This window comes from Corvus moneduloides, chromosome 16, assembly GCF_009650955.1.
Source record: "Corvus moneduloides isolate bCorMon1 chromosome 16, bCorMon1.pri, whole genome shotgun sequence".
Lineage (NCBI taxonomy): Eukaryota > Metazoa > Chordata > Aves > Passeriformes > Corvidae > Corvus > Corvus moneduloides.
In genome coordinates this window covers 5315005-5323530 of record NC_045491.1, presented here as the reverse complement: position 1 = coordinate 5323530, position 8526 = coordinate 5315005, and positions in this window count along the sequence as shown.

The window sequence follows — 8526 nt, the reverse complement described above, 5'->3', positions numbered from 1 at the left end:
AATATCAGTGGAGACACAAAGAGATTTCACTCGCAGCTACATCATTGCTTGATTGACACCCTCTAATAAAGAGATTCGCCACATAATTACTGTGCATTTGGGATGCAGCACCAGGGATTATTTTAACCCAGTAACAGCCTTAAATGGTAGTTAAAGTATATGTTTATATTAATGCCACTAGTTATTTTTGTGTCTTTTACACAAAAGGCTTTTCCTTGAAATGGCAATACAGTAAACAACAGCTCAGGTGTCTTCCAGAGACATCTCTGCCTCTACTTTCTGATGAGCTGTTGAAGCAAGCAGGAGGGGAAGGATCTGAGCTGAGAGTCAACGAGCAGCACCTTGACTCGAGGACAGCAAGGGGTGCAGATCAGGCACTGCTGTCAGGAGCCTCTCACCTCTCACCACTACGGGCAAATGCAGGAGCCTGAAAACAAATCTCTTCCATACTCAGTGTTCCAGCTGTGGCAGCAAGGAACTGCCACGCGTGACACACTGCCAGTGGCTGAGACCTGACCTCTGTCACCTCTGCAACTGGGTGCAGCCAGGAAGGGGACACGACTGCAGTTATATTCAGGTATCTATTCCAGCCTTGCCACAAAAGATGTTAATCTAGACTTATAACAAATGAGAGAAGGAGCTGAGCATTTACTGGTAGAGAATAACAATAATAAATGATGGTTTTTATTAAGAAATATTACTTAGAAAACTCATTTCTTTTTAAGGGCCTCCAACAGCCAGCAATGTAATAAAAAGGAAAAACAATATGGGAAGGGGAAAATTAGAGAAACGAAGGTGATCAAATAAAAACACACGCCTATATATGCTCTAAGTCAATAATACCTAGACATCACAGTTGGGTTTGTGTTCTTCTGCAATGAAACTGATAAACATAAACTGATACAAATTATCCCGGAATCAAAATGAAAATGGGTACAAAAGAGGTGGTGACGTACTATCAGTCAGCAATGGGAACACAGGTCCTTCCATCACTGTCACCATGAAGTTGTGACACCAGCAGATGCACAGAGCCTGGCACAGCTCCTGGTGCTGCCCCTGTGTGCCATGGGGTCACACACCACCTGGGAATACTCCTCCTTTATTTGACTTACATCCACTTCTTGCTGTGATGCTGAGATGGACACAACAGGCCCGTCCTGGGGCTGGGTTGCATCTCTGCAGTGTGGTCACCCACCATTAACTACGTGACTCAGGCATTTTTCCCGAGCTGCTGCTCAGTTCCCAGCTGGTAGCAGAAGTTCTCCTCATCTGCCCTTATGTGAGCGACCTTGCACTGCTGGCACTCTTAGATTTAATCACTTCCACTCATGTCGAGATCACCCAGGTCTTCTGGTATGACATTATGTGCCTCTGTATTGAGGATATTTCACAGCATTGCATCTCTAGAGCATTTCATTAGCATAAGACTAATTTTTGTACCAAGGTCATTAATTAAAACATTAAATGATGAAAACATTGGCATTCCTGAAACCTGCCCTTGAGAAACTTGGTCAGCCCTTTGCTTAGCGCTTCCCTGCTCCCTACCGCCCCCACATTTTATCCCACTAATTCCCACCTCCTCTGGTTTAAGTAATAGGACATGAGACAGGTGAGGCAGCCAGGCTGTGAAACTGCCAAAGAAGTGAGTTTTGGGGTAATGATGAAAAAAAGGACACAGCTCAGGGAGGAGACTGGTCTGCACACACACAGCTTGCAAAGGTGACCCAACCCTGAAGTGTGCACCTCAGCAGCCTCGTCTCTGAGGGAGGAGGGGACCACACAGGTGCTCTTAGGGACAGCCTGAGTCCCTCTGCGGTCACAGTGACAGCCTGTTGCTGTCACTGCCTTCTCAGAAGGTGGAAGCAATGTGGGGATTTAAAGGTCTGCATCTGAATTTAGTTAGAGAACACCCCAAAACCTTCCTCTTTGCATACATCCTTCCACAGTGACGCCTGCACTCCTTAGCAGGAGCCTCAGCCTGCTCCTGGAGCACCACAAACCTGTCTCAGCAGACCTTGCCATGGAAAAGAGCAGCCTTACAGCATTGCCACATCACAGAGGGATGTCACTGTTAGCAGTCACTGCACGTGCATCACCAAAGTTACTCTGTGTGTGTGTGTAAAAAAACAGGAGACCTGCAGAGAGGACACTGAAGTGCAAGGGACAAGAAAGAGAAGGTCCCCAGTGGATGGAGGAAGCCACAGTATCCACAAGGAGCCACTCCAGAGCTCAGCCAATGGGAAGGTCAGTGCACACATCCTCATGGCCCAAAGCCGTCTTAACTCTTCTCTCCAGCTGACTGTCAGGCAAGAAGTAACCTCAGTGATTGCGTTTCTTTGTATGACCCCATCGAAAACTTTCTGCATCAGATAAACAACTCCCAAGGGTCAATTAACATGTCTTGAGATGATTAGAGTCTGACACTGATGAAACCCAGCAGTAATTAGCAAATTAAAAAAAAAAACAACCCTTTTGATTAGTACTCAGCATAATTCCCTCCAATTATTCAAAGTTCATGACTACAGGGGGTGGAATATCTCCAGGAATATTTATTTATATCCCTATTTTTTTCCAATCAACTTTGTGAATCTAGTTAATCATCAGCACTTGAACTTGTTAACTTGGAGAGTTTCAGAGCTGTCACTCTGTCTGATTGCTGGAGACAGCCCGGGGAAGAGTTTGGGGAGCACAGAGAATCCAAATACCTGTCTCAGGCAAAGAAAAAAAAAAACAAAAACAAGAAGAAAGAAAAAACTCCAACTGAGTGCAGCAGCAGAGAAAATAAAAATACAGTGTTTTCCCTCTCTTTGTTTCAAGTCACAGCTTGGTGCTGGCATGTTTTGCATTAGCCTGTCAGGCGGTGCTTTGCAAAGGCATTACATCTCCTTCTGCACATGGACAAAATCCTCTCCGAAGGGATGCTCCCGCTTGCAAAGCCCAAATATCTGGGCAGGAGCAGCCCAGGCAGCCAAGCTTCCCTGAAAATGTGCTCCATGGTAATGCAGGCAAAGAACGGCCTTAAGCCATGAAGCTCCTTGTCTGCAGGTGCAGTAAATCAGCTCCCCAGCCAGCCCCCCGCTGCGGCTGGGGCAGGGCTGACCTGCCCACCACTCACGGGAAGGGCAAGCCACAAAAAAGCTGGAATTGCTCTTGAAGTCGCTGTTGCCTGCAGGGAAGCTTTGCTAAAGCATTTCATGCCTGTCTTCAGATGGTATGAGAACAGTTTTCCTGCCCTAAATCCTCCCACGTCCTTTCCAGCAGGAGGGAAGGGACTGGGAACCATGAAACCACTCCTTCACTGTCCCTCCCCAAAGGGAGGTCACTGCTCCAGTGACCAGTGCTCCTGGCTGGCTGAGCATGGGACCAGCATCCCCACACTGCTGTCAGAGGGGGGTGTGTGACCCCATCTGCTCCAGAACTAGTTCTGTGTCCTTGCTCTCAGAGATGGCTCCAGACCTATGGGAGAGGTAGATGGAGAGCGAGTTAGAGATTACAGCACTTCAAAGGGTCACAGTGGTCAGAGCACCAGGAGGCTTTATTGGGAAACTGCTCCAGTGGAGTCAGATAAAAGCTACACTTTACAGAGAGGACAGGCACTCTCTCATCTCCTGGCACAGGCTCTCAGCACGCCCATCTCTGCTGGCCCTTGCCTCCCACTAGCCACGTTGTTTGGGCAGAGACACTGTCCACCCCGGTGGCCTGCAGGGACTGCCCTTGTTGATCTACATGGGGAAGTGCCAGGGGCATGGGGAAGGGGCCACATCCAAAGCAGGCTTGTCAGGCTCTGAGCTGCAACTCCTCCACCCTCTGCTTCATTAAAAACTTCTTCCCTGCCTGACTGAGCCCTGAGGGATGGAGAAGTCTAGTCCTAGATAGGAAGACATACACTTAAACCTTTCAAAGCCATTTTTCATTGGACTTTTCTATATTCATCACTGCAGACTAACAGAGATTTTCTGTCTAGTTTAGATGATTTTTTTTTAATTTAATCCTATCCAGTGAGAGCCCTCTAGGGAGCTCCTAACCCTGCTTTAATAACATGCTCATTAGCAAGGTTATTCAGGGAGTGGTTTCTATTTGACACTCCAGCATCTTTCCAATTAATGTTGCTTTAAAACAAGCAAACCTTAAAAAAGGGAGAATATCAAACAGCTCAGAGTCAGCACTGCGGGAAGCCAGCAATTTCCTCTGGATTTTCATCTCCCTCCTCTCCAAAACTTGGTTCTTAGCATCGCAGCCATTTGACGAGACAGAAGTAAATTGAAAGACTACAAGGCTCTGCCATCTCCGTAGCTCAGGGATGTCAAACGAGGAGCCACAACTCCGAGTGGGACAATAAGGGTGGTTTTGTTGAGCTGCATTAGGTCCTGCATGATGCATTCTCTGGGTCATGCCAGGTTCTACCAACGCACACAGGCACTCCCATGGGCCAAGGGACAACCGAGTGACATTTCCTGACATCTCTGCAACTGGAAATCCCTCCCAGCACAGGAGGTCTTTCCCTTGGTCCCTCACTTGAGGCTCCCAAAGGGAGGTTGCTGCTGCAGTGACCAGTGCTCCTGGCTGAACGTGGGACCAGCATCCCCTCACTGCTGGGATGGGGGTGGGTGTGCGACCCCATCCCACAGCTCTGTCTGCTCCAGGTGCTGCAGAAGGTGAAGCATTGCACTACCAGGACATTTCAAAACATGTTCAATTTGCTCAAGATAAGCAGGACCGAAGCACTTCCTCCACTGCCCACCACTTCCCCTGCTGCAGTAACAGGACCTTTTAATTTCATTTTAGGTGTAGAAAATTGAAATCTGGGTCGGAAGCGTGGAAAGCAGAGGCACACAAGGTACACAGCCACTGCAAAGAAATACCACCCCTGGCAAGTCAGCAGCTACGAAGGGAGCAGAACAGGGAGAAATTCTGCACTGTTGGAGGGTCAGCACCAGTCCAGTGGCCAAAGGGAACCGAAGCAATTTGTAGCCAGCTGAGCTTGGCCCCAGAGGGCTGAGGGCAAGTACTGCTTGAGCCAGGAATGAAATCAAAGAGGTGAAACAGCAAGAGAAAAGAGTGTTCAGAGCCTGTGAGTTCCTAGCTAGAGCTGGTTACAACACCAAGAAGGGACTTGTTACCCTTTGTGTTGTCTTCAAGTCATTCCCCACAACTTGGACTGAAGTAAGTGCACAACCGTGTTGCCTACCACAGCTCGCCTTGCACACCTTGCTGCCTGTGATGCAGGGAATGTCAGCGTTACCTGGTTGTGGGAACAGATAAACTCTCAGTAAGTCTGCTGGCATCCTCCGCTCTCTATTATCACAGGTCCCCCTCAGGCTCTTCTCTTTGCCTTCCCCAGTCTTACACAGAATTTTGGCTCTTTCCATGTTAATTAAATGACAGCCGTCTGCAGCCAGAGCATGAATTACACCTGCCTAAAGCGATCAGCAGTGATTGGAATTGTCGTATCATTTTGATGGCAAAGATTCCCACACAAGTCAAAACAGGCAGGGAGGGCAGGCAGTATGAGAGCTCTTAAGAGGCTGAGACAAGTTCCCTTCTGCTGACACACACCCAAGGCCTATCCCAAGCTCTTCTCTGCAAGAGTTTAAGAGCAAGGCTGAGTAGAGTGGTTTCTTTTCCCTTAGGTTGCAACTCCTTGCAATGGTTTGCAGTGGGAGCATATGATGCTGCTGCTGGCCAGAGCTGTTTGTGGGACCCGAGGTAGTGCTAGAGATGAGGCACAGCCCACAAACATCCTGCTCTGCTGTTTCAGGATTATTTCTTCACATCAGGCTTGCAGCAGTTGATGTTTCCCCGGCTTGTTTTACAGCTGTGGTGGAAGGAGAAAAGCCAATGAAAAGGATATAACTGAATCAGGGCAACTTAGAAGCAGGCACATAAAGATGAAAGAGTACAGATCAGTGAGGCTCTATGGAAGCTCTCCCCAGCAAGCCAGGATTTCCCCAGGGATCGCCCACTCCTCTCTGTGCAAACACCAGCCCTCCCCTGCAGTTGTCCTCCACTCCCCCATAAAGACCATGCACACAACAAATGGGATGCCCAAGACTTCCCAGTACATCAGAAAAAGTCTGTCCCAGAGCTCATGGGAGGCTGTGATGGCACAGAAATGCTGGAAGTGCTGGGAGGGGACCTGTGAGTAGCTTGGGGAGAGGAGGGTCAGGCTGAACGCCTGATCCCCTACTTCCATCAGCTCTCACATTGAACCACGCCCATGTAAAACGTTTTCAGTAAATATCAAACCAGCCAGGAAACGGACAATCCAAGAATTCAAACTCGTTGGTGAAATCAGGCTGAATTTGGGAAAATTGCAATGAAAATCCTTGGGGGAAGGAGGCAGTGGAAAGACATTGCCCTCTGTAAATGAAACTTCTAACTGTGGTTTCAAAGGACAATTTTCTTTAAGACCAGACCTCATTTTTAAAGTGAAGCAGGGAGAAGGCAGGAAAAGAGCATGTCAGGTCAAATAACCTAAAGCAAAATATTTCAGTTCAGGTCTAGTGAGACAGCTGGGGTCCCCAGCTGAAAGACAAAGCGGGGGGAAAATGAACCAAATGTTTCCCCCTGATTTATTGGATCAGATACCAGCCAAAAGCCCTCTGACTTGCCAGCTCTGCTCTCCAGCCCAGGGGCACCCACAGGACACTGCTGGGGGAATGTCTCCCTCCTGCTCAATCCCGCTCAGGAATTGCAGTGCCCCTTTCTGTTGCTACAGAAACAGCCATGATGTCATCCCCGCAGATGAGGAGGTAGCGCAGGAGCTCCTGGGAAGGGCAGAGAGGTCACACAGGATTGTGTCCTCCCTGTGCCAAACGCCAGGCACTCCGTCCCCCGGCATGCAAAGGTGTGCCGGGGAACACAAGAGCTGCAGGAGAAGAGGTGAACAGATTTGTGTCCTCAGGAAGCACATTTTAAGCATTTTAAGTACTGAAAACTCACATTTTTTGGAGACCTGGAATAGATTTTTCAATGTATTGGTTTGGAGCAATAATGACATCCAGTGGCGGGTTAGCTTAGTTCTCAAGGGGAATTGTGCATGAGCATCCCCCATCCTGTTGCTGCTCAAGGGTGTTAGAGAGGGACAGGATGGAGCGGTTTGCAGGTCACTCCACACTCTTCTTGCACTGGAAGGAGCAGCACTAGGACGAGTGCTCCAGCAGCTAAAGAACCTGCTCCCAGGACATGCTGCTCCTGCATCCTCCCCAGCAAACCCCAAGCCTGCTTCTTTTGAAGTTAAAAGTCTCTTGATATCAGGGAGAGAGCAGAAGGAGAGCCAAGAACTCTGCTGCTTCCGGCAACCCCAGGCTTGCTGGAGAAGCACGTTCAGTGAACACCAACCTACAGCAGCCAGTCAGCAGCGTGGGCACCGAACGCTGACAGCGTTTGTGGCATTGAGTGACAAGAGCCGAGACACCTGAGGCCAGGCTGAGCAATTTCTGTGCCCAGGGAAACCAGGAAACCCTGAAACACTGGGACACCACATAAGGTACATGGGCCACAGGATGCCAACACAGAGCAACTCCACTGGATGTCACTGTGCCCATGCCAAGGGTGACACTGACTGCTGTGCCCCACTGCTTTCTCAGCAATTGCCCTGAAAGGGGTCCCCAGGCACCATGGGGGAGGGGCCAAGGCCTGGGGCACATCGCAACCTGTGCATAGAAGAAACACTTTTGTCTGCATGGTGGGCAGGAGCACATTTCCTTGGTGTCAGGCAGATGGTCTGGAGTCAGTATCTCCTCCCAGCCGTGCTGTCCCTCCCTCAGTCCCAGCCAGGCTGCGTGTGTGGCATTTGGAGAGGCAGTGGCTGGAGATCCTCTTGGCAGACCTCCCCCTGCAAGGTCAGGCTCCCAGGCAGGCACAAAGCCAACCCAAAAAAGCCAAGCAGCATCTCAGGGCCTTCAGCAAGATGTAGAGTTGTGTCCCTGTTGCCCCAACCAGGGACTGGGACAGCAGCATTTGGGAATCTGAGGTGCAGAATATCAGCAGATTTACATGGGATGAAATGAGACTCAGCATCTGGGAGGATGGCTTCATCACATCCCCTAATGACAGCAAAGGCAGGAGAATGATTTATTTGAAGCCAGAGCCCAGTCGCTGGGTTTTTAAGGTCTCTGAATGCATCCCTTGCAAAAAGCCAGGTTGGCAAAGCCTGTCAGGAGTGGTTTCTCTGCTCATCCCTGCCAATGATTACTGGGTCAGGCAGAGGTTTCACTCTGGAGCTGATGGCTTTACATGCATGGATGTTCCCTGTTCCCCTCAAGGCTCCAGCAGCAAACACAGCTCGGCTCACGTGCGCCTGCCCAGACCCCAACCAAGCCACTGAGACGTGAAGGATGCAGTTATGCAAGCAGAGAGTGAGCTCCAGTGCCTCTGCCCCTGAAGCTCAAAAATGGGCTGAGCTGGCAGAGGGGCTGGCACAGCATGCCCCCACTGGGATCATCCCTCATAGGGATCAATGTGGGTGCAGACCATGGCCATGGCACTGTCCCAGGAGCCTCTCACTCCTTGATGAAAGCCTTA